General features: G+C 44.3%; 1 long non-coding RNA gene and 1 pseudogene across 1 annotated transcript in view; one reads left to right on the plus strand and one right to left on the minus strand.

Moving 5' to 3' along the window:
* Window positions 1–671: 671 nt before the first annotated feature.
* Rpl21l1 (ribosomal protein L21 like 1) lies at window positions 672–1154 on the minus strand (annotated as a pseudogene).
* A 9344-nt stretch (window positions 1155–10498) lies between these two features.
* The window catches only part of LOC120100619 (uncharacterized), a 45702-nt gene continuing 28861 nt past the window's right edge, over window positions 10499–27339 (plus strand). The window contains exon 1 of the long non-coding RNA XR_015676924.1: window positions 10499–10628. This is a non-coding gene — a long non-coding RNA (uncharacterized LOC120100619). The remainder of the gene's footprint in view (window positions 10629–27339) is intronic.

Consider the following 27339-nt stretch of genomic DNA (forward strand, 5'->3'; position numbering starts at 1 on the left):
GTTTCTGGCCACCTAGTCCTCTGTTCCACTGTCTTGGGTGTTGGGATCTGTCTTCTCTCTGCGAGGCTAAGACTACTGATGGACAGCTGTAAAATAGAGTTTCTTTCTTTTTTCCTGGTCCAGCATGTAATTTCAGCCAGCCCCAGTCCTGTCTTTCTAGTTAACGAGAACCCAGTACAGGGAAGAAGGAGATAGTCCAATCTGTAAAAGAGCTGTCCTAGAAGAAGGAGAACCCGAGTTCAATACCTAGCACTGGAATAAAAATGCCAGGCTTGGTGGCATGCCCTTGTAATCCCAAAGCTGGGAAAGCAGAGACAGGAGGATCCATGGGGCTCACTCCCAGCCAGTTTAGCCTAATTGGTGAGCTCCAGGTCACGGAGCTCACCTGTCTCAAAGAAGATGTATGTCATTTCTGCAAGGGACCCTTGAGGTTGTAGTCTGGCCTCCACAAACATGGGTGCCATGCACACATGTTCGCACACACACACACACACACACACACACACACACACACACACACACACAGAGTGGAGGTTGTTTTCTGATGCCAAGAGTCAATTCCCTTGAGTCTCCCTAGCTAAAACGGACCTTCCTGTCTTAGTCTAGAGTGGGCACAGGTGGTATCTTTTTTTTTTTTTTGCAGTCCAGGTTCTTTATTTCCTTTGTATACATTAGGCCATGAATTCGTATGGACTGCGCTCCAGCAGCTCAGGCTCCTTTCCATTAGTCCTCACAAAGTGGGCTTCTCTGGGAGGCACAGGCTGGCGCTTCAGCTGAACCCAGGTGCCCTTCTCTTTGGCTTCCTTTTTCTTCTGATCGTTCTCCTTCACCCGCTTCAGGAAGCCGTCTCTGCTCTTTGAGTGCTTGGTGTGCTCAATCCGCACATTGATCCTCTTGGCCGGAATCTTGCCTTTAACTTGCTTGTTTACAATGATGCCCACGGCATGCTGGGTGACATTGTAGGCTCTTCCAGTTTTGCCGTGGTAACACTTATGGGGCATTCCTTTTTGAGCAGTGCCCATTCCCTTGATGTCTACAATATCACCCTTCTTGTAGATTCGGATGTATGTGGCCAAAGGAATGACTCCATGATTCCTAAAAGGCCTAGAGAACATATACCGAGTACCTCTCCTCTTTCCTTTAGTGTTCGTCATTTTGGTGAGTTACTGGAAGATGGCTGCCCCGGCAGAAAGCCACAGGTGGTATCTTAAAGGTCCATTTCTTTCTCACGTCACACAGCACATGCTGCAGGCAATTCACACATAATTTTAAATGTTCAAAACTAAACCCAAATCTGTCCCGTCCCCACTCATTGTAGCTAATTGTGTAGGTGCCCTAAGTTCCAGAAAGGAAGACACATCACCTGCGTACACTTGTATTTCTATTTATTAAATATTCTCCATCCAGAAATGTGTTTCCTTTGAGTTAAATAGTTTGAATTTTGGGAAAAATAGAAAGCAAGTATTTAAAGGACCACAGCAAGCTCATTTGCCTTTAGTCCTGGATGAGGGGCAGTAGAGTGGCACTGCATGCTTGGTGTCCAGCCACAAATTCCTGAGCCTCGGCAGGACTCATTACCACCTGCAGATCTCACTCTCCCATAGAGGACAGCATTCTGAGGTTGACACTCATGACCTGGGCTAGCTCAGTTATGGAATTGTTGCTTTTAGTCACACTGTTGGCTCAAAAGTGTGCAGGTGAAACCAAGTGACATTGGTCATGGTGAATCTCAAAATGTCAGGGGGAGAGATGGAACAATGATACTCTGTCTGGATGTCACTTGTAACATCATGGGGCCAGTAAGGGATGATGCAGGGACCATAGAGAATGTGTGTGTGTGTGTGTGTGTGTGTGTGTGTGTGTGTGTGTGTGTGATAACAGGAGACTGCTTCCACATATGACATGGAACCCGCTTGAAGCCCAGAAGAAGCTGGCCCCAACTATATACTCTTCAATTATTTGAGCCAAAACAGTTGCTTTTTTATTAACCAATTCTGAGCTATCTCTATTTTTAGATGCAACCAAATGCACCCTTACTGATGTATTGTAAGCACGGCCATCCCATGGTAACAACTCAGTAGGTAATTGTTAAATGATTGAACAGTCTACACTACATGGAGACTTCAATAAAGACTGCCGACGGCTTACCTACACTGTAGCAGTAATTAAGCTATGGGGTCACAACTAGATCAATTGTGATCAATTTTTATGATGATTCAAAAGAGACTTGGCGAATCTTGCTTGAAAATATCTCCTGAAGTCCCTCTAGAGAGAAGTCTTGGTGATTCCCAACCAGAAGTATATTTTGTAATGGAGCTAACCACTCTAATGCTCCCACCAGTGTCTAGTGGCTTCCTAACCCAGAAGTTATTATAGAACGGCGCTAACTGCTCTAATGCCCCCACCACTGGCTGTTACCTGGGCTGCGATGCTCCCCACCGTCCCCAGGCTGTTTCCAGGCACAGTGGCTATCGCCTTCCAACACATCACATGTTCTCATCTTCGCATTTTGCTCTCTATACAGTTGGGTGGAAACTCCACTGGGTTGAGAGTACTGACCTCTTACTTGTAGCTTCAGTAACCTGGGCAGTACCTGCCATGCAGGTGAGGAAATATTCGACTGAGTAAATAGCAATTCTCCCTAGCGATCAGCAACCTAGAGGCGCACACAATGGAGAAGTCAGGATCTTCCCCTTCATACTGATGAGTGAGTGTCCTGTGGCCCCTCTGACAGCCTGGATCCAGTGCTGGAAGCCCAGCTTTGCCATTGATTAGATGGGAAACATCGATTTCGTTTTGTTTACAAATCACAGGAGGACATTTGATCAGGGTACCTTTTATCCATACTTTAGGGACTCTCATAACCAGCCTTTGTATTGTGCTGTAGGAGCAGGCCAATTTTTGTTTTTAAGTTCAACTGTTTTTCAAAAGTAATTAAGTGTATTAGCAAAGTTTCCATAAGAATTATTTTTAGTGCGTTTCTGTATATTGAAGTGTGTATTAATAGGTATGTATCTCTCTGTGTGCATAAGCCCAAGGTTGACACCAGGAATTTTAGTTTGTTGCTAGTTACCTTGTGTTTTTGAAACAGAGGCTCTTAATCGAACCCAGAGCTTCTAGGAAGACAGGTGGCCACCTCCCCCTACCCTGCCAGCTTCTACATGGGTCCTGGGGATCTAAATACTGACAAGTGACACCCTTGCAGGTCTGGGATTTTCTTTTTAATCATAGGCAGCATTTTGTCCAGAATCACATAAAATAGTTAAGAACCGAGGGGCCAGAGAGATGGCTTTGCAGTTAGGAACACTTGCTGCTCTTGCAGAGGACCTTAATTTGGTTCCTTGTATCCATGTCAGATGGCTTACAACAGCCTGTATTCCAGCTCAGAGGATCTAATGTCTTCTTCTGGCCTTTGTGGGTACCTGTACACACATGGCAAATACAACTATGTGTGACACACACATACACGTGAGTTAAAAAAAAAAAAAAAACTAAACCAGTTAAGCACTGGCCTAAATATGGCTATATAAGTTGGTAAATCAGTTTTAAATTACTTTCACAAAAGCTTTCTGAGAGATTTATGGATTTTTTTCAAACTCATCAAAGATCCATTTCATAGTATCATAGCCTTTTTTACTTACTACATTTTGTTCGGGACAAATTTATGCTTTTCCCAAATGAGTGGCTTTCTTGTTTCTGTAGAAGTGAACGTACTGCCAACAGAGTCAGGGAAGAGGTGATGGCCCAAATTGAACAAAATGAGAAAGTCACGTGACGCAAGTCCAGAACATGAGATGAGTGGAGGTGACTTCTAAGCCACTGAGTAGCTCATGAATGACTGGTCATGCATTGGTAGTCATGAATTACGCTTGCTTTGAGCTCTAAGAACCAGATCAAGCTAGAGGCTGGGCAGGATCTGGGGAAATGGAAAAGATGACTCTTCAATTAGGCAGCGATAAGCACTTAATTGTGCCTTATGACTTACGACAGTTGCTAAAAGCAAGCATCATTTAAAATAAACTCAGAGGATGAGTACAGGCGATGTGTTCCAAAGGGACAGGTATTGTGTAGCAAGAGCTGAGATAATTTGCAGCATAGAGGCAAAGACTTTGGCCAGATTAATGTTGATTTCTTTCACAACAAACAACCTGACTCTTAAAGATACTTTACATGTGTACATATATGTATATAATATATTTACATATATACACACAAAGTACAGGACATAAGCAAGGAAACTATATAGCGTAATGCTTAATTATCTATAGGAATATGCATATATTTTATTAGCTTAAGAGGATGTCAGTGGCACTGGGGTGTAGAAGACAGAGTAGGTAGAGCAGTGGCTGGCAAAGAATCAGCTCCAAGACATGGTTACAGCCATCCTTTGTTTCTGATTGGCCTGACACATTAAGATTGATTATTGATTGATTGATTGATTGATTGAGACTATATAGCTCTGACTGTCTTAGAACTCACTATATAGACTAGGCTGGCCTCAAACTCACGGAGCTCTCCCTGCCTTTGCCTGCTGAGTGCTGGGATTAAAGATGTGCACCACTACGGCCAGCTTCCTGCATTAAACTTCAACATATTTAATGTCTAATGACTTTGCCTCAACTTTTTTCCTTCAGTTGCTTGCTGGGTCCCATGGACCTAAGTTTCTTTACTTCAATTCACTCCTTCTGTTCAGTGTTCAGCCTACTTAAGTTTAAACGAACAAGATGCTTTTATTACCTCTCTTCTTCTCCAATGGAGTCTGTAATTCCTTTGGATTATGTTATCTCCTCCTGAGAGCTGCAATAAGTTGAGTGTCTGCAGACCACCCTTAGTTTCACGGCAGTGGCAGGACTATACTTTTCCTCTACTGTTTCAGAAAAATGTCTTCCTACCCACGACACTCAGTGTGCTTTGAGAGGCCACACAAAGCAAGATAAAGCCATGTCCTTGGAGCAGGGCAACTTCAGCAGGAGCGGTGTGGTAAGATCTCCTAGCAGGAAGCCTCGGCCAACCTTCATTGCCTCGATAAATGAAATGCGGACGTGTTTTTCAAGCAGGCTGCTCCATGGACTTCTGACCTCTCCCCGTTCTCTCCCCCGGCCACACCCTTCCACCCTGCAGCCACTGGACAGGAGCATATGATCAGTTCAGGTGTACAAACTGTTCATGGGACAATGCGAGGAATCTCAGAGTACAGGCCACAGAGAGATTACGTGAGTTACAGGCACAAAGCCTCCTATTACTAAATTAGCTTGGCACAGGTTTAAAGCATTTAATTTTGCTCAGCAAACATTAAACAGTCCCTTCCTTGAGCTCCCTGCTTCCCTCCCCCAACTCCAAACCCTAGGCCTTTGTACTCACTATCCTGTCTTTATTCTTACAAAGATTTTTTTTTTTTTTTTTGGTCTTTCACCAAAAGCCCATTTTCCTTTTCTGGAATAAGGAAGGCATATGCCATCCGGCAGGCACATCAGCGCACTGAGCTCGAGAGCACCCTCTCCACGTGGAAGACCTCCTAATCCCCGGTATTCCCTCCTAAGGCATCTCATTGGTTAGACTGTGGAAAACTTATTTGCCTCTCCTGAACCTTGTCACTGTCTTGGTCACCTTGGCTCTCTGCAGATCACTCTGATTTTCTTGTCCCATGGTCCCCTGAAAAGCCCCAGTGTGTGTTCATGTCTTTTTTATTAGCAGATGGCCCTTTCCCTGAATGTGTCATTAACTGTAGCCTAGAGCTCTGTCTCGTCAAGCATGACCCAACAACATCGTGTCTTATAGACAATGACCTCCTCCCATCTCTCGGGAGGATTCTGGGTCCCTGGAGACTTATGAGGAAGGAAGAGTTAAAAGAGCTTTGCTATAGAGTTCATAGGCGAGGGGCATAAAAAAAAATGTCTAATTCTAAAACATGAAATTAAGGTACAAGGGAAAGTAAATAAACATGCTGTAATTCTATCATGGATCTGTGGAATTATACATATGATTTTTAAAGTTCCCTTTTTATTTTTTCCCGTAAATGTTCACTTTATAATTAGGGAAAGTACTGTTTACGAAGTAAGATTAAAGTCAATTCTAGATCACCCCGCAATGGCATGGCATGGAGGGCAGGTCTGGGGGCTGCTTTCTTATCCTACTGTTCCTTAGGATTTCATTCTTCTTGTTTGTGTGTTTACTTTCCCCCTTATTTAGTGTTCACTGAATATTCATATGCTTCTAATTCTCAGACTTTTGTAGAGTTGGCCTGGGGCCGGACCATGCACATAAATAACAACCATCATAACCAAGTTGACAACTTAAAAACCAGAGTACTAGTGAGAGTTGACCAGAGAAGAGAACCAATAGAAGGAGACAGACAGACAGACAGACATAAAGACAGACAGACATGTATGGGCATAGCTGATATAAAGATATAGATATGAAGGTATAAGTTTCACTCTTAGTGTAATGACCTGAGGGTTAAGATTGGGCTAACATATATCTTCTTGTAAAGGGTTGAAAGCCAGCACACTCTAGAAACAGAGAAGGTAGATGCCATGGCCCATTCAGAAAGCAAATTTGCCCCCTCTTTTGCTCTATTTGGGCCTTCAACAGATGGGGTGAGGTCCAACGACATTTAGATCAGGGGTTGGAAGCAGGCATCTGCTTTACCCAGCTCACTAATCCTAAAGCTTTTCTATTTTGAAAACATCTTCACACAATGCTCTAGCAATGCTTACCAAGCACCTAGCATCCCCTCAGACTGGTTAAGCTGACGCAGAGCATGGACCATCGAAGCCTTCTTTCTTTCTCTCATCTAGCAACAGGCTTTGTGTGAGGAAGAAAATAAATGACCCAAGATTTGAGGACTCCTTTGTTACACAGTAGGGTTTGACCTAATCTGGCTAATCCCAATTTGATTTATATTCATTCCTTTAATTCTTAGGCCATGTCCTTTAGAATATATGGTGTTTGGTTAAAAGTTTTAAAGGCTATCTTGATAAGATGCACACATTTCTTCCACACTTCGCTTCTTACTCTGATCGCTGACCCCTTCTCCACTTGAACCAGTTTGTTGTTCTGATCAAATGATGGGCCAGTCCATATGCAGATAATAATCCAGATGCAAACATGTGTCACCCTGATAGTGTCTCCCCCACCTTGACGTACTGCCTCTGGGAAAGCACAGTCAAGATTTCACAGGGAAATTTCATTATCCCTCACAAACCAAGAGTCTGTACATTTAAGCACTGCCCCTCTCTTCCATCCAACCTCCTAGCCAGACTCCTGTCTGTAATTTCAGCACTGGGAGACCAAGGTGAAGAGGATCATGAATCCGATGATACCCAGGGTTCAACAGCGTTATCTCACCTCAAAAACAAAACCAACCAAACAGAGACATTTCCTGGTTGGAGACTGCAAGATATAGCCCTGGTTCCAGGATCTATTTACTAGTGTAAATAGTACCCTTAGACTGCTATGGAGTTCCTATGTGCTCTTCATTGAAACCCAAAGTCCCACTCCCCAATACACAGGCAGAACACTCAGCACTAATTAAACATCTCGGGGAAAATATGATAAAAAAAATCAAAGACCTCCTCTAGTCTAATAAAAGTTTCATTTCAAACAGAGATGTGTGAAGACATTGGAGGACACCCCTGATGGGCAAGCACTCGTCTCTTCAGGCTTTGAATTCGTCCAAACTGAACATGACCACTCCCATGTGTTACCAGTAATGGTGATGGGTTGTGTAGTCTCAGAGCCTCGGATGAAACTGAAAAGAGTCCGTGGACACCCTGCCTCCTGTTTATATGTCCTCCCTCTGTAGCAGGTCCTCAGCAGTACCCAAGCAGACTTGGATTTCAGGCAATCTTGTAAGTCACTATTCAGGCACAGGGATCTGTGGTTCAGACGCAGTAGGTGCTGTCCCCTTCACCTAGCTGGTGAGTGCCTCTCTGACCCTTGACCCTAGACCACAGTTTCTCAGTGACTCTCTAAGGGCTGACTTTACTCAGGACTGCACAACCACCCAGGTTGTACCAGGTAACCAACTCAGCTGGTAGGATTCCCATTGTCACCCATGTAGGTGAGATAGTAAGGGCCATTTTGCTACATTCTGAAGGCTTCTTCCAGATCATAAAAGCATGCGCTGAAAGGAGCAGGGAGTGCAGTTGTTACTGACTGTGGACCTCCCAGCTTGATGCCAGATCTGCCTGGTTTGTTTGAAACCAGCATCTGGCTTCATGATGCAGCTGCTTCAGAGCTATGGGCTGCAATTTCAACAGCTCCACCTTTCACCCTTACTAGTACCGGCTATCTTATGGGCCTCTCTGCCTCTTAGGGGCTGGCGTTGGCCCTAGGAGGTACAACTCTGCAAGAGGAGAGGGTGAAGAAGGCCGCTTGCTTAGGAAGAGACCCAGCTTGCTGACAGTGCTTATTCTCTTGCCTGACTGATTTCAGAGAGACTGAACAGGCAACAGAACGTTTCTCTGAGGCTGTAGCTGCTTGCCTGCTCTGACCTATCCCTATTTATTTTGTCAAAGAAGAATCTCCTTCCCTAACTAGAACAAGATGGGGGTGCATATGACAACCGCCACTAGACAGATCCAATCAAAGGCAGCTTCTTGGCCACTTAAATACATGCAGTGCCTAGGAGAAGAAAGTGCTATATACCACAGCAGCCATGTGGGGGTTGCATTTGGGAGCAGAAAGATCTAGAAGAGACGGTGGAAGGAGAGTTTTTGGAGTACCAGCAGGGTGATATACTGTGGGAGGATGAGGTTAGCTTGTTTTACAATCAGGTAGAGAGTGAAACCCATTAGTTTGAAGGTAGGGTGTGGTGCAGTCGGTTCAGGTCACCAGAGAACTATACAGGAAGGAAGCATTTCCTGCTGGGTTGAGGGGCAGACAAAGAACGGGACCTATCTGACGAGACCAGAGCATCTCAAGGTTATGTCTTTAGGACTCTATGAGGTTCAAAGACGTTAAGATAGCACTTCTAACTTAAAATCTTACGATACACTGTCTGAGGTCTCAGGTTCCTGCCTCCAGGATGTTCTGGCCACGTGACTTTGGACAAGTTATCTGCAAATTCCATCTCCACTGAAACGCTGTAAAGAAACTCCCAACGATGTACTGTTCTGAGGGCAGGTGTAGTTTGCCTGGTTATATCGGAGGTATGGAATGGATGTTAGCCACCTCATCATCCTCATCGTTATCCCGGAGACCGCAACAAGGAACGGACGCTTTCATCCAACTTTCTTCTCAGCTGAGTTAGTATTTGAGTGAGAGCTTGCTTTTAGGCTTGGGATCTGTCACGTGCGAATGATTCCGTGTTTGCAGCTGCCACACTGTCTTTGCATGCCGTGAGCGACCTCAGCCATGATGAGCATTCAGAAGGGCGTTGGTAACTTAAAAGGTGGAGGGAGAGAAACAGCGCTCAAGTTCTTTCTATTTAGCTGAAGATTTAAACTGTTTATATGTTCTCTCTTTTTGTTGCCTTAAACAAATAATCCTTATTTTTATTAGAAATGGAAACAAAAGGATTAAAGGCATCTGAAGGGCGATTTGTAATTGGTCTCCAGACTGCGCTTCCGTTTGATTTGTCTAGAGCAAGCTCTTCGGGGGAACTATGGGGATAAATGCTCCAGCAGCCAGGAGCACAGCAATGCTTTAACCTTGACACTTTAGGATCACAATGCCTTTTGCATGTTATCTTGTTTCCCCATTCCTAATGCCCTGGTCTTGACAGAAGCTTTCTAAAGTGACTAGAAAAATGCTTCCGTGTTTCCTCTGCCTGTGTCATCTGCCCCCGCAAAAGTACGCACTAACCTTCACCAAGACAAAGAAAAACAAACCACTGAACCGTTAGCATGATATCTTTTTCGTGTGTGCTGCCCTTCCTGAATGGCCAGTGCACATAGGATTGATTTCTCCTCAGCCCTGCCCCTGCAACGAAATTCGTTGAAATTAACAGACTTCCGGGAGAAGCTCAAAAGACGATTAGGGGAGAAAAATCCAATTATTTTTAGCCACTGAGTCATCTACAAAGAACAAAGGAAACAAGGAACCTGCATGTGAGAAAAATACGCAGGAAAGGCACATTTCATCAGAATGGTAACTAGGGATCTATAATCTTGGTCTTAAGAGCACATTTGAAATTGATGTGCGGTGGAGGCCACTGGAGTGCATCAGTCTCTGAGGTTGAAGGGCACCATGGGTTTGTTTATTGTTACAGACAGACCTTTATTTCAGAGTCAAGTGTTAATTGTACAGTGTTTGACTATGGAATCCCAAAGACACGGACATCTTTGTTGTTCCATAGGCGAGAGGTGGGGGGGGGGGGACGGCACACTTTATTATAATTATGGAGTTTCGCTTTACTTTTTTCTTTATCCAGCAACACTTTGGACTCATTTTAAATTAAAGTGTATCTCTCATTAATTATGGTATTTAGTTCTCAGCTTTCAATTGGTATCTGGTGCTTCTGACTCCTGGTGCCCTGGGTGTCGCTGTTTCAAGGGGCGCCCGATGAGTTTGCCTGAGGTGAACTAAAATGGAAAGCACCGGCTTCCTTACATCATTTGAGTCAGTCCTTGTGGCTTCCAAGATCCAAGATCGCTGCCGCGTATGGGGGTTGGGAGTGTTGAAAGGTAGGTGGGACAAGTGATTATCTTTCAATTGGAGAGGCCCAAACAGGGGCTCTGCATTACTGGCAGGGCCTTGCGCCAGAACATAATCAAATAGGAAACTGGGTGCCAATGGTAATTTTTGAAATGTGCTTTTATGACATCTTCCTCGAAGATGAAAGCCACATTCTGTAAAACAAACAAACAGCACAGGACTTGAGCTAAGTCTCTGATAGGAAATTTATGTATATTTCAGCAAACCCAACTTGAAAGGAATTACACTTGATTTGAAACTTTTAATTGTTCTTGCTGTTTCTCTCCACAAATGAGGAAACGCTGGCTTTTTCCAGACAGACTCTCCATGCCAGTGATCGGGTCCTTTTCAAGGCTCGGCCGCACTAATTGCTGTCTGTTTGATTCCGTGCCCTTCTGAAATTGAAGGTTGCCTCAAGGCAGGGAGAGAAGGCACAGCGGCCGCGCTTGTGGGTCCGGGCACTGGGGTAACCCACAGCTGTGGCCACAAGCCAGTCTCATTAGCCCACGGCTCCAGCAGGCCATCCGGGGGTGGGGGCCCACTTCCCTGCTTCAGATGTGTGCCTATGGCTGAAGCTTGGAGTCTTGGGGCTTTTGCTTTGTGTGATCTATCATTTCTGACCGATAACAGCCCCGCTTTCTTCCACCAACCAAACATGGTCATTACGGTTTTGTTTTAATGTGGTATTTGGTATTGTGTTTCACTGCTTGTCAACCTCCGTTTACACAACAGGAGTTATATTAAAGGATATGGTTTTCACACAGAAAGGACATGCCACTTCTTTTCAGCAGTTCTGTGATTTTTACAGCCTCCCAGCTAGTGTATCTCTGATACGGCTCTGTGCTTACTCCTCTTAAATCTGTTCTATCAGGGTGTAGACGTCGGAGCGACATTATTAGTACCTGAGAACATCCAGGCACTTGATAGAATTGGAGACTATTCATCAGTTATGGGACCTGACACGTTTTTAAAATGAGATTTCAAAATCATAAATTCAAGATATTAAGAAAATGGGTTATGTAGTTATCCAGCAAGGTTGACAGTAATTTTTTTTTCCTGAATGACAATTCGAAGAAAGTGGTAGTGAATGCAGAGTGCTGCTGTTCAGACCACCTGGGTTCAAATCCTGACTCTGCCTCTCACCAGTTCAGAAACTTCTTCGTAAGTCAGGTCTCTGTGTTTCAGTTCCTCATCCTCTGACAGCTATAATGGTACCCTCTGCACAGGGGTCAGCTTTTCCTTGCTCCCTCTAGACATATCACTAGGGACTCTGATGATTACACAGTGACCTACCTGCCTCAGTGCCTCTCTTCCTCTTACTCCCAACTTTGTGTCTTCTTGTCTTTTCCCTCAGGGTCTGTTTTTTGCTTTTTCTTCTTGTTGTTATTGTTTTTAAAGCACGCCCCGCCCCACCCCCAGCTGAAGCCACGCCTCCACTTTTCCCTTTCATCCTGATCATGGCATTCTTAGTATTCTGAGGTTACCTCCCCCTCCAAACCTCCTTGGCATTCAGAAAGCTTCTTGACTCCACCTTGTTATATGGTCTTTCCCAGGCCCTGGTGCAAAGTGGGTGCTTCACATGCAGACCTCTCACGGGCATCAGATTCTGGTTTTACAGCTTGCTGGCCTGTGTGATCACGAGGATAGCCAGTCCTCAATAGCTTTGATTTCTCTCAGAATTGCTTCGATCAGAAGCAAGTCAACGGAACAACTGAGCATATAAGTGCTTAATAAAAAGCACTTGTTACAGTTGTACTGGAATTAAGACGGTGACACCTATCCTAGATCTAGTAACTCCTGTCTGTATGCTGTGTTTGTTCCATGGTGGCAATGTCACAATTCTAATATAATCAGAAGAATAGGGATTTTCTGTGTAATATTATGAATTACAGGTAGGACAAAGCAGGATGATCAGTAGCTCCTTTGTTCAAGAAAGTAAAATTAATCATGTAATTGTGTGTGAGTGCACATGCAAGCATGTATGTACAGGTGCACTTTGTCCATATGTGTACACATGGACCAGAGTTTGATGTCAGGGGTCTTCCTTTTCATTTTTCTATCTTACTTTTCATTTTTCTATCTTACTGTGTGAGACAGTAGTTCCTGGAACTCACTGTTTTGTAGAGAATGACTGGCCAGCGAGCCCCTCACAGCCACTTCCCCTTCCACTGGTGCTCTTACTAGGCTATTCATTGCTACCTATGAGGTCAGAGTCCAGGGCCAGTCCATGTTTAGTCTTTGGGTAGTGGCTTAGTCCCTGGAAGCTCTGGTTGGTTGGCATTGTTGTTCATATGGGGTCTTGAGCCCCTTCAAGCTCTTCCAGTCCTTTCTCTGATTCCTTCAACGGGGGTCCCGTTCTCAGTTCAGTGGTTTGCTGCTGGCATCTGCCTATGTATTTGCTGTATTCTGGCTGTGTCTCTCAGGAGAGATCTACATCCGGCTCCTGTCGGCCTGCACTTCTTTGCTTCATCCATCTTATCTAGTTTGGTGGCTGTATATGTATGGGCCACATGTGGGGCAGGCTCTGAATGGGTGTTCCTTCTGCCTCTGTTCTAAACTTTGCCTCCCTATTCCCTGCCAAGGGTATTCTTGTTCCCCTTTTAAAGAAGGAGTGAAGCATTCACATTTTGGTCATCCTTCTTGAGTTTCATGTGTTCTGTGCATCTAGGATAATTCAAGCATTTGGGCTAATAGCCACTTATCAATGAGTGCATACCATGTGTGTTTTTCTGTGATTGGGTTACCTCACTCAGGATGATATTTTCCAGTTCCATCCATTTGCCTATGAATTTCATAAAGTCATTGTTTTCGATAGCTGAATAATATTGCACTGTGTAGATGGACCACATTTTCTGTATCCATTCCTCTGTTGAAGGGCATCTGGGTTCTTTCCACTTCTGGCTATTATAAATAAGGCTGCTATGAACATAGTGGAGCACATGCCTTTGTTATATGTTGGGGCATCTTTTGGGTATATGACCAAGAGAGGTATAGCTGGGTCCTCAGGTAGTCCAATGTCCAATTTTCTGAGGAACCTCCAGACTGATTTCCAGAATGGTTGTATCCCAAACTCAGGTTCTTATGCCTGCATAGCAAACTCTGTAAAAAGATATATACTCCTTTAACTCTTAAAGCGGTACATTCCATTTTCATTTTATCTTCAGAACTAAACATCAGTTTGACCTGAATTATCTGAAGATATTTATGTCTGCATAGCCTAAGTTCACTAGACAGCTACAGGCAGAGACCCAATAGTTCCAAGCATCATTATTATTATAAATGTAATAAATTTAAATCTCATATTCTATCTATATAAAGAAATGTTAAGCAGATAGATATTATACCCCCCAGGCCTCCTGGCTAATGGTTATATTACAGTGGTCATAGTCCATAAACTCACACCCTACAGACCTGGAAGGAAGTGTGGGGACTCTAGTTGAACGTCATCCTTTTAGGTCTTACTTGTCCAAGGCCATTGAGTAAATGACCAATCACGGCACCAGAAGGAGGCCTCCTCTCCCTCACTGGTTGCCAGCCAAACCAGTGGGAGCCCAGATGTTTGTACTTTGACTTACAAACATGCTTTCTACTTAAGTTTCCAGTATGACGACAGGTTTCAATTCAAAACCACTCCATTTTTTAAAAGAATGCAGGCTCTGGCATTGAGAAACCTGGCTTTCCTGACCATGAGGTTGGGTACAGGAATAGTTCTGCATCCCCTGGTCTTCATTTGTAGCAAGGAGAGCATGCTGTTTCTATGTTACCAGCTCTAAGACTTTAGAAGCAAGGAAAGCTTTTAAAGAGAGACCACATGTGTACTAGCTAGGTAGGGGCCTTATGGTTACAATGTCTGGGTCTTGAACCTAGTCTCTGCCATCTACTACTTATGTGAATTTTGTCAGTGAAAGTTCTCAGCGAGAATGGAAGCTACCTTATTAAATCTGTGGAAGGTTGGTAAAATTGTATAAAGTGCATGTTACATTTCAGACTCTCACAACTGATGGTAGCTATTATCAAATCATTAAAATGGTAGATACGAGTTTGCATTATTGTCTGCTGCCTTAGGCAAGCTTGTGACTCCATTCCAAGAGATGCTGCTTCAGCTGACTAGATTTTACTTGCTGTAATTTTTTTATCTGTCATCAAGAAATACACCCAGGTCAGTCCTAACGATGTACTGTGCATGCTGACCTGGACTGAGTGATTTTAGAAGACAGCCATCTTTACTCTCAGGGGTTTTCTTTCCTCTGCATTGTTGGTGAAGGAACCAAGGGCTTGGTGCACACTAGGGAGTGTTTTACTACTGGGATGCATTCCAGCCCTTAGCTCTACTTCCATAGTGATTTTTGTCAGAATCGTTAACTAGAAATGGCTGCTTTGAAAATTTGCTCTGAATTTGTTGCCCCCCCCACACACATGACAAACACCTCCACTTAATCAAATTAACAAATCTAATAAGCACTTCGTACAGGAGCGGTGGGTGGGAATCACAGACCCAGGGAGGCTCTGTGTCTCTCAGTGGCCGCAGCTAGTTTGTTCTCTTCGTGTACAACGTGTTCATGTGTATACGACTCAAAAAGCCGTGCCAACGTCAGCAGAAGGACCTTGGTGGCCAGTGTGCAGAACAATAGTATCGCTCTTTCAACTTCGGTTTCCCTTCCTCTTCTTGTGAGGAAGAAGAGGGATTCAAATATTAAGCCAGTGCACGGTAGCACATGCGAACGCCTAAGTCCTTCATTAGGAAGTGGACCCGCAGGGTGGGAGTGAGTACAATAAATTGTATTGTCATAAAGCAATTAAGAGAAAATTAGGCAATCATAAGGTGATAAAAGCCTATTAGTTAAAGGGCCTGAAAAACACAGCGGGTTGTAAAAAATTAAATTCTCACACACAGAAAAAAAAATGCAAATACATGCAATTGTCTCACCATGGCAAACAGTAAGATTACTGATTTGTGTGAAGAGTTAAAATAAAGTCCTGATAAGCGCTAAGAGCACTTCCATCCCTCATCCCTGCTCAGATTTGAGAAATTTCACTTTCTCCGTACCCCCCGCCCCCCACTTTACAACAGACCTATAGAACAATCCTGTTCTTTCTTCAAACAAACAAACAAAACCAGAAGAAGAAGATGTATGTTCTTTAAGATGAAATGTAACAGCGCACACGTGATGAATTTCCTGTTGATTTCTTCTTTCTAATCCGTTGGGGGCCACTCTAGAGTTAGAATATGTAAAGAGGACCAGAGGAAGCCCATTTCTAAGATGCTTCTAGAGACCCACTTCTGAGGCTGGGAGATGTTAGTCCAAGTTCACGTTTGACTAGGTCTTAGCTAACAGGAGTGGAAAGGCTCCCATCAAGACACCAGAGCAATCCTGCTTCTTTTCTAGATCTAAAGCATTCTTTCTCCCTGTGAGGGTTTATATATGCTTGGGCCAGGCAGGGAGTGGCACTATTAGGAGGTGTGGCCTTGTTGGAGTGGGTGTGGCCTTGTTGAAGTGGGTGTGGCCTTGTTGGAGTGGGTGTGGCCTTGTTGGACTAGATGTGTCACTACTTGTGGACATGTGCTTTAGTACCTCATCCTAGCTGCCTGGAAACCAGTATTCTGCTAGCAGCCTTCAGATGAAGATGCTCTCTCAGCTTCTCCTGCACCATGCCTGCCTGGATGCTGCCATGTTCCCGCCTTGATGATAATGGACTGAACCTCAGAACCTGTAAGCCAGCCCCAGTTAAATGTCATCCTTGGTCATGGTGTCTGTTTACAGCAGTAAAACTCTAAGACACTCCCTCTGGCTACATCTCCACCACCCTGTGTTACATTTGAAAACTGTAGTCAATAAAATGAATCAAGGTTTTGTTTTTGTTTTGTTTTTTTCATGAAAAAGGCAGATACTAAATAGTGTTTTGGCTGTGTGAATTAGGGATCTTTCTGCAACCACTGAATTCTGCTGTTGTAGAGTAAACAGAGGCATGGACAAGGTTCCTCTTAGGACCTTTTGGTACCATTGAATTTCATTGGTCACACTGGCCCAGCCTCATGCTTGACCTGGTTTGCTGATAACACCATTGCGTTGCTTTTCCTGGGGAGACACATGCCAGGCAAAACCATTCCACTCAACTCTAGCTTGGTGATCCAGATAGTTTATTGGGGTTACAGAGCCTGAGCAATTCTCAAGCAGCTGTATAACTACAGCACACAATGAGACTGAGCCAAGAACTCCAGCCACACTTCTTCATATATATATATATATATATATATATATATATATATATTCTATATTTCTAGCACCATGTGCATATGTGGGAGCGGGAGACAGTGGTGGCTGAAATCTCAGATGAGGGTCTCCAGATTTTCCACCCCTCAAAACATTTATAAACCATAATGGCCTCACATGGTTGATCCCTGTGGCTCTTCTGCCAGGCTCTAACTGTACTTGGCCAGTTCAGTTTTCTTTTTTTAGAAATCATTATGGAGCCCTTAGAATAGGCTTAACCAATACTGCTAGAGGCCATTGGCCAGCTTCCTTGCACAGTGTGTGTGTGTGTGTGTGTGTGTGTGTGTGTGTGTGTGTGTGTATGTCTGTGTGTGTGTCTCTGTGTGCGTGTGTCTCTGTGTATGTGTGCATGCGTGTGTGTGTGTGTGTGTGTGTGTGTGTGTGTGTGTGTGTTCTAAGTACTGATCCGTAGTCATCCTTGTTGAGCTCAGTTATGAAACTATGAGCAACAGATTTATCAACTTCCTTTTCTCCTCCTGCCCCTCCTGGTTTAGGGGACAGTCTTTCTACTCAACCCAAGCTGTCCCCAAAGTTGCTATGCAACCTTCACTTTATGATCGTCCGCTTCTGCCTCCTGAGTGCTGGGACTATTGGTGTTTATTTTCATCAAATGTATTTCCTATTAAATTTCTATTTCAAATTTACCATCACCATCTCTTCCTCCATTTCAATAGCAAGCATTAACATAATGCACACTGTTGCTAAGGAAGATGACCTCGCCGGTCCTCAGAGAGCCATCTCTTCTTGTCTACAAAGGCTGATCTCAACAGAAGTTAGGGATCTACACTTGATTAGTAAAGTATCCCAGTTCTTAGTGTGAAGTAATTTTCTTAGCACAGAGTAGGTGCCACATTTAACATGTCTGAAATTTTACATATGTATATGAGTCTGTTTCTAGATTTTCATTTGTTCTATTCGTCCGTTCCTCTATGAATACATCTCTGCCATAATGTGTCTTTCTCGCCAGAAAAGTTCCCATTCAGGTTTCCTTCTGGGTCTTTTAGTAAAAACTCAGATCTCCTCATGGCTGGTCCTTTTTCATAACAGCATTAAGTAATGGCTTTGCAAGTCACTGATTTTTAAAACAGCAAGCATGAGAGTTTGTGGCAGAAGCCTATGCACTGAAAGCACAAAAGACTGAACACAAAGCAACTGCAGATGAAGCGAGTGAAAGTCCCTCGTCGTTTCCACATCCACAGGTACCAACCATGACCCGAGCACGAGTGCTGAAAGTAGCAGTGGGCAGGGCCAGGAAGAAAAAGGCAGAGAGCGGGAACTTTTGTGGAGGGTGGGCCAGCCCAGGAGCATCTTGATGAAGCGTCTCCCTAGTGGTCTCTGGATGATTGCAGTGGTCCAGTTGTCCCTAAGACACAGCCACAAGGACCAGTAGGGTCAACCTCATACCTCTGTCATCTTGCATAAGCTTTTGGTTCAGAATTAGAATGGAGCCTTTCTTTCCTTCCTTGCAGATCTCCACTCTTCCCCTCTGGCTGGACTCCAGCTTGTTTCATCGTTGAGTTTCTTCACTCAGCCTGCCTTGCCTTACGAACTTCCTTCCCATTCTTGTCGTGGCACCCATGCCTGGATTAGTGTGACTTGGTGTGATGCTTCTCTACTCCTTGGTTTTAGCTCTTCTGTACTCTTGTTGTAATGGTGTATTATCGACCTTTCTTTGCCACTGTGATGAAACACCTTCACTGAGGCAACTTATAAAAGAAAGCCTTTAATCGGGTTTCTGGTTGCAGGGGGTTCGGGTCCATGATGGTGGAACAAAGACGTGGCAGGGGAAAGAGCTGAGAGCTCACATCTTGATCCACAAGCAGGAGGTAAAGAGGCTCACTGGGAATGATGTGAGAGTCTTTTGACCCCTCAAAGCCCAGCTCCAGTGACACACCTCCCAACAAGGCCACACCTCCTAATCCTTCCCTCAAAGTCCCACCAATTGGAGACTGAATATTCAAACATATGAGCCTGTGGGGTTCATTCTCATCCAAACTCTCTCAGACAGCAACGATCTACACTTGGGCTATTTCGTCTCTGGTTTTCAACTCCAGGGCAATCTTCCTGATGCTTTGATTAACACTGAACCTTGAAAAGCAACTTTCCTCTGGTGTGTCTTCCAAGCCATTCAGTGATGTCCCAGTCCCCAGCTCATGGTAGCCTTTCATGTATTTTGTGAAGACCTGTATTCAATGAATTGTCGCAGACATTATTAAAGAGGCAGTGTCCAGCCCACAGGGCTCAAATAAACATGTGGATTTGCTCAATTTGTGAGCATCCTGGAAAAGAAGGTAGCCAGTGCCTCTTAGACTAAAGTGAAAGCTCGATGGACAGGTTATACTCTTTTATGACTCTAAGTGGCAAGTCATTTATTTGATACATATTTTCATGTATCTATCTATAAATCATTTATCTATCTATATCTATCATCTATCTATCTATCATTAATCTATTTGTATCTATCATCTATTAATCTATCTCTATCTCTCATTTATCTATTTATATCTATCTATGTCTATCTGGAGAGAGCATATGTTTATATATAAAACATATAAACTGACATGCTTCTATATATCACTGTGATATAGTCTTAACAATATTGACACAGCAGCAGCACAAGCCCATTGGGGGAAAATTATTTCCTTTAAGTCAAGAGGATGAAATCTCTGGCCAGCGTGGAGACTTGGCACTTCAGCTGGACAGCATCAAAGAGCTGTCTAAGGAATCATTTCTCAGAGAGGGAGGACTAGGAAAGAAGGTTCGCTGTAAGTCCCACCAAAGAGATAGTCAGAACAATCGTCCCTTTGATGGAGTGTTGTACTTCCATTCCCAGAATCCCCGCCTCACTGTTCAGGAGCTTAAATGGCAATATTGGCGCAGCCACTGTGTCTGTCTGTCTTTCGGAATTACTCAGAAAGCCATATTTCCTGTTCTTTTTGTTTCTAAGCATGCTTTCTCTAGCACTTCAGGCTTGCTCGCTTTTTCTCCAATGCTCCCTTCCCTGTCATATGGTTGCTTGCTCACCACATCCCTGCTTGACCTCCACGCTGTCTTAACCCTTCGTAAAAACCATCTCGCCTCCATCCTCCTCCTGGCAGCGGCTGAGACTGACAGCTTGCCTGCCCGGAACCTTTTCTTTTAGTCGCTATGAAATTGTCCTTGAACCTCCACTGGATTCTGTTCTTAAATTCTTTTGTTAGTGAGACTGAGAACCCCACAAGGAGCCCCTGACTTCCTTCATTGGAATTCCTCATATTTAGGACCTGGGTTCACGCTCACGCTGAGGTTTTAACCATTGTCTTAGCATTGGCCGGGCAACTTTTAAAGATGGCGGTGGTTCCCACGCCTCAGTGCGCATCAGTACTGATGCAGCGTTCCCGACTGGGGTTGGCCTTTTAAACGTTTCACAGTGAGTTCAGTGTGCAGCCAGGACCAAACCATTGTCTGAGCAGAGCTTGTGGAAACACCTGCTTGCCCGCTACATACGTGTCATCACCAGACCTGCTTTTTCTTAAACGTACAGAGAGCTTATGGGTGACTGTAATGTGGGTCAGGCATTCCAACTTAGTATTCGGAACTTGGTTTTATTTTTGTCCTCCCGCTGTTATGCCAACTCTCTGAACCCAGAAAATGATGTATCAGAGGGAATTATTTATAATTTTTAAAAGGACCACATCAATGCTCAGGACTCGGGGGTCCATCTCCACAGAGAAATGACTGTGGTCTTTTATTATTATTATTATTATTATTATTATTATTATTATTATTATTATTATTATTATTATAATTTTTCTAAGAGCCTGGCAGAATTTCAACAGAATGAAAAGGCAGTTGAGTGTTCATAGACTCAAACCCAGTCCAGAGCGGAATTTGATCATTAAAACAATGCTCTATTGGCCAGTCTTGAGTGGACAAAAGGACTCAGCACAGCTAGACTCAAGTTATGAAGGGATAGCTTGCATCCCGGAGCGTCTAAACAGTGCCATGGAATTGCTCTGGGAAGTCCCCTTTGCTGCCGTTGGAGGGCTCGATGGGGCTGCTCAAGGCCTGGGGGCTTAACTTGTGGGTGTGCCGTTAGCATCTGTGCCTATCCCAAGCATCATCAAGTGACATAGTTTCTCAAGCTGCTCTTCTCAGATGGGCATCTCATTGGCAAGCATTGTATAAGGTGGTACCCATGTTGGTAGAGGTCAGTGCGGCTTTGTTTTTTTTTTTTTTTTTTTTGTAAATAAAGAAAGCAGATGGCTGTTAAAGGATTCGCCAAACACAAGATGGGTGTGCAAAAGATGTGGGGTGATCGTAAGAATGACAAAATCCATCTCCCACTTTCCTTTTCTTTGGTAGAGGTACCCTGTGTGCGCCCAACACAATCAGGACTTACTGGGAAGAACCTGTAATACAGTTCATGTGAGTTTCAGACTGATGCGATCACTCCTAAGACATTTACATAAGTCTAATCTTTAATCACGGTGTAGAAGAAAAGCTTAATTAATTGCCAAAGGCATTCTTGGTGTCAGTCAAGTTTGGGAGGACAGAACTACAAATGGATACCGGAAGATGAGAATATGCACCCCTTTTGCACCCTCAAACTCAAGCCTGGAAGAGCTCCTGGAACCCCACATACTCTCACTTGCATGTATTTCTATAGAAGGTGCCACTACAGCACAACGCTGTTTTCACAGGTGATGATATCTTCCAAGTTGCTTGAAGCAAGATAAAATAATTGTGGGGGGAAAACTGGTAAGAGAATGCTGAGAAAAATAAGAGAAACAAATACAATATATTTCAGGGAAAAGCTATTTTTTTTTCTCCTACCAAGAACGGGGAAAAAGTAGACTTTTCAAATAGAAGAACAGGCAGGGCTTTCCTTAGGCCCAAGGACTGACTCCCAAGTCCCTTCAAGTCTCCTGCAAACCTTTTGTGAAAAAGGTTTGTCCCGGCCACCCAGAGGAAGCCATGTTAGTGTCTCTAAGTTCTCTGGGTAAGTTCCAGGAGTCAAATGAAAGCTGTGGGTCCTGGAACACGCAAGGTCACTCAGAGCTGACACCCTGCTCAGTGACCAGGCTCTGCCCTCTCTGCTTCGGCTCTGCCCCCACCCTATCCCTACCCTCTCTTATCCAAGGCAGCTCTTTGTTTTTGGCGAAGGAGCAGAAAGTCTGAAATGCAGACTTCAAAGACAAAGAGAATTCTATTTTAGCCTTATGATTTCATTAAACTGCTACCCGTCATGAAAGGTCACCCATCGGTGAAGAACAAACAAGACCGTCATTGGTTGAAAGCCTTCCAGGAGTGAGAAAGAAGGAGTGGCTTCAGAGAAAAGCACAATCTCATCAAATGTGTGTGGGCTGCTGTGGATTCCCAGGGTTCCACGCTGTGTGCACACAGGAGGGGCAGTTTTCCATTGCAAGCTTTTAGTTAGCATTGGTCCAGCCTGAGGGAAGAAAGTTGCATGCCGGACCACTTCTGTATTATCAAGCTGCTGCAATATCTAGCAAAAGACAATAATCTCTCTCTCTCTCTCTCTCTCTCTCTCTCTCTCTCTCTCTCTCTCTCTCTCCCTGCTCCATGTGTGTGGTGTGTGTGTATGTGTGTGTGTGTGTGTGTCTGTCTGTCTGTCTTACGATTTTTCTTACCTTCTTCCTTTACTCCTCACAAAATTTTTTTTACAGCAATTGTGATGGCTTGAATATGCTTAGCTCAAGGAGTCACCCTATTTGGAGGTGTGGCCTTGTTGGAGTAGGTGTGTCACTGTGGGTGTGGACTTTAGTATCCTAGTGCTAGCTGCCTGGAGGTCAGTCTTCTGCTAGCAGCCTTCAGACGAAGATGTCGAGCTCAGCTCCTCCTGCACCATGCCTGCCTGGACACTGCCAGGCTCCCACCTTGATGATAATGGACTGAACCTCTGAACCTGTAGGCCAGCCCCAATTAAATGTTCTTATATGAGTCGCCTTGGTCATGGTGCCTGTTCACAGCCGTAAAACCTAACTAAGACAGCGATTGTAAGTTCATAGCTACACTGAGTAGAAAGTACAGCACATTCCCATTTCCCCTGCCCCATGCACAGTCCCGCCTCCCTTTATGCTCCATCCGTGTCGACCTACATGGACACATCACCCGCAGTTATAGGTTATGTATGTAAGGCTGCTCTTTTTTAAAGAGTTCTTCTATTTGTGTGTGTGTGTGGGGGGGGTACATGTGTGCATTTATGTGCACATGAGTGGGTGCCAATGGAGACCAGAGGAGAGCATCGACTCCCCTGGAGAAAGAGTCACAGGCTGTTGTGGGTCAATCAGTGTTTTCTGCTCCCCTTGTTTCCTTATAGGAAGGTGATTGATTACTGCATATTAATCTATATCCTAAAATCTTACTACAATCTCTGTTAGTTTCTGCTCCTTGTCTTACTCATGCTTTCAGGTTGCCCATGGAGACTACCAATGAACACCTATAAACTGATACGATTTAACTTGTCTTTTCCAATCTCCACAGACTGTACGACTTACTCTTGTCTTATTATAGCAGCCGTTCCATGCTGACCAAAGATGGGCACCCACCCATGCCTTCTTCCCGATCCTATCAGGAGAGCTATTCACTCTTTTCCTCAGTGAGTATGGTGTTAGCTGAAGGGTTTGTGTTACTTTTTGTCAAAACAAACCTTTCCTTTCTTGGCATTTTATCCCAACAATAAGAGAAGAAACAAGTGCAGAATTTGCATGAGCTACCCATTAATATAAAAAAAATGCTTGAGGCAATCAACTTATAAAGAGAAAAGTTTAATTTAGTTTGTGGCTCTGGAGTTTCTCAGTAAAGCCTTGCTCTGGACTTTTGATAAGGGCAGCTCATCATATCAGGAGCAAATAGCAGAACAAACTACTTACTGCTTAGGTCAGGAGGTAGAACAGGAAGAAAGAGAGCACACTAGGGCCCCAACCCTCTTTCAGCATACTTGAAATGACCCAAAGATGTGCCATAAGGCCCTGCTTTGTAATGATCCAAAGCACCTTCCAATAATGCCATCCTGGCCTTTAACCTGGGGCTGTCTGAGGGACACTCATATAAACTATAACAGGAAGAAAGAAATTATTGATTACATTTCTTTATTGGGGGCTGGGACGTGGCTTAGTGAACAAGGTGTTCACCAAGAAAGCATGAAGAACTGAGTTCGGATCCCTAGTAACCATGTTAAAACCAGGCATGGAGCCACATGTCTGTAATGCCAGGCTGATGGGAACTAGAGACCTGTGGATTCCAGAGGGTTGGTGGCCTCTCAGTCATGCTGAAACGGGGAGCTGAACTTCAAAGAAGCAGCCTGTCTCAAAAAATAGACAGGGTGGAGATTGAACCAGGAAGACAGTCAACATCAACCTTTGACCTCTATATGTGCATGAGCTGGAACATATACATACACAGGTACATACAACATGGAGAGAGGCTTTAAAAACAAAACACGCATCCATGTATTGAAGGTGATCTATTTCTTCTTATGTGAAGTTTGTTAGATTTTGTGTTGTTCCATTTCATCTGGTCACGAAAGGCACCAGCATACCAATCTTTTCACTGTTTTCCAAAGTTCACATTATCTAGTGTTACATGCATTCATTTCCAATCCCACCCCTTCCTTCTGGCTCAGAATTTATTAATTTTAGTGATTTCCTTCAAAGAGCTTTTGGTTATCATGATTTTCTCCACTGATCTCCTGGTTTCAATTTTAGTGATTTCTACCCTAACTTTTATCACCCTCTCTGAAACCAGTTTCTAGTTCAAGCCGGTTGTGGTCTGCAGACAGAAGTTCTGGGATTTCTCTTCTTTTAATGTTTTAACAGTGTTTTGATTTGGGTGACGGTCCCATGGGAACTGCATCGTGCCGCCGTGGGATGAGTGGTTTACCGATATCTAATAAGTTATTGCTCCCCGTCTGCATGCTTTGTAGTTGGGGTGGGGGAGGGGTGCTGTCATAGAGGCCCAGAGCAGTGGCTAAGTATAAAAGAAGTGACCAAGTGAACAGTTCAAAGGACTTGCTATTTTATTCAAATGTTTGAGGAATGAATGAGCAGAAATTTTAATGTCTCGATCTGAATGCCCGCACTGTGCATCCCTAGGTCACCAGAAATACTTTATAGATATGTGACCTTCAAAGCACACCTATGAGTTGCCTGTTATGGCAGAAGGTGCTGTTCACGGATGTTAGTGAGTTTGCTCACAGCTTAGACTTCAGTGGGCTGTACAGTGAGTGGTAGCGGGAATGCTGGATGTTAAGAGGACTCTGCCAGTCAGTGTCTTACCACAGCCTTTGCCGCCACTGCTTCAGTGCGTGGGCGCAGCCTGACCAACAGTCCATTCTGCCATTTCAGCAGGTCAGATGGATCTGGACACGAGTGCCCCCCTTCTCTACAAGCACTTGTGAGCCATGGACTGAGAGGAGCTGCTGTCAAAACAGCCCAGCTCCCTTATTCTCCACGCAGGATGTGCCCGGTACAGGTTCCGAAGTGTCACTGCTGGAGAGCATCACCTACCCACAATTGCTTGGCACCAAACCCTTTACTGCCTCTGTCCTTGCCTGTCTCACAGTTCCACTTTCCTGTCAAACTAACGAACCACTCATGCTTGATTGTTGTCTCAGGATCGGCTCCAGGAGTCCTCAAACTAAGACAGTTGTCAAATTGCGCCTCGTGACAAGTAAACAAAGGTTTAGGCAAAATGGTCCACTTAGGTACAACGATTCGGTTTCCCATGTTGCTTGGCATCTCTTTCAATGTGAGCTTGCGTGTTTCCATCCCCTGTGTCTTTGTTGGTCTTGACATTTACTTTGGCCAATAGGAACAGATGATGGGCCCACCTCTGATGCCTCACTCTCCCTTACTGTCTTAGATATCACCACCAGAAAAGAGAATTCCCTCAGTTTCGGGGGGGCTAGAAATGTGCATCAGAGAGCCCCCACCTCCAGGGGAGGGCTCAGGTGGAGATCAACCACCCTCACCAACGCTCCAGTTTGACCCAGAATCCAGCCCATCTTAGCCAGGCTTCCAAGAAGGTAGCAAATGACTGAGGACCTGCATTGTAGGTCCAGGACTGGTAAAGAAGAGAGACACTAATGAAGAAGACAGGATGGAAATCAGCTTGACCAAGCTCCTGTGTGCAGTATCTGGAGTCCTGAGAACTTCAAATGCTGAAGGGGGGTGGCAACCATCCCCAGGGCTCTCATGCCTCCCAGGAAGTGAAGGGAAGCTGTGCTTGTGGGAGAAGTGGGTTTTACAGTCGTAGCTCACAGAGGTGCATGCAGTCTACCTATTGTATGGCAAGGAATGTGGCATTTGGCATCTGTGTTAATTAAACTTTTTAATAAAACTTTGGGGTACGAATGCTTATCTCATATTTCAGACATTCCCAGGAGTGCTTAGAAAGGGGCTCAGAGTAGAAAAAAAAATATGCCGTCTGGCAACACTCCGTGAAGCTAATTACCATGAAGTTAGAAAGACTTACACGAAAGGGCTTGCAACAGATTTTAATCGATTCAGAAGGTAACTTACCAAGTTTTGTCAGATTCTCATCATATATATGGTTCCTCAACTTCCACAAAGAAGCAGGGAAAGATTCCGTTACTTTACATTTTCCAGAAGTCACCTATCCCTTACACTCCAACTTCCTTTTGAATCATTGGACGCTAACGTTATGTGAGGGTTCCTATGTATATGTTCGTATTACACACATACATATTACATACATAATATAGAGATTCATTCCATTAGTTCTGTTCCCTAGAGAATCCTGCCCAATACCACAACATAGCACATTGTGTTTTCCTTTGCTTTTCAGAGCAAAGGTATCAACATACAAATACCACTGATGTTCTTGACAGATGAAAAGCTTTCCACTGGATCTTCTGATACAGAACAAAGGAAATGACACTGTGACAGCACTCAGGTGTCATCTGCTCTGGAGTAGGGACTTTGCCAGCTCAGTGGCCAGTGTCTGTGCATTTGTTCAAAGAACAGACGGCAAAATACTGTCTCCTATCATCATGGTAAGCTGATAAGCCAGAGCCAGGAAGATAAACATCATATGTCTTCTTTTCTGTGTGGAATTTGAGTGACATGAAGGTGACTATTAAGAGAGGTGATGGGGGACAAGCTAGGGTATTGGGGTGACTGTGAATTTAAGGGGAGGTGTGAAGATATCATAAAATGCCTCATTTTGGGGCTCGAGACCCCATATGTACAACAGTGCCAAGCAACCAGAGCTTCCAGGGACTAAGCCACTACCTAAAGACTATACATGGACTGACCCTGGACTCTGACCTCATAGGTAGCAATGAATAGCCTAGTAAGAGCACCAGTGGAAGGGGAAGCCCTGGGTCCTGCTAAGACTGAACCCCCAGTGAACTAGACTGTTGGGGGGAGGGCGGCAATGGGGGGAGGATGGGGAGGGGAACACC

The sequence above is a fragment of the Rattus norvegicus genome, chromosome 2 (genome assembly GCF_021556685.1).
Source record: "Rattus norvegicus strain SHRSP/BbbUtx chromosome 2, alternate assembly SHRSP_T2T, whole genome shotgun sequence".
Classification (NCBI taxonomy): Eukaryota; Metazoa; Chordata; class Mammalia; order Rodentia; family Muridae; genus Rattus; species Rattus norvegicus.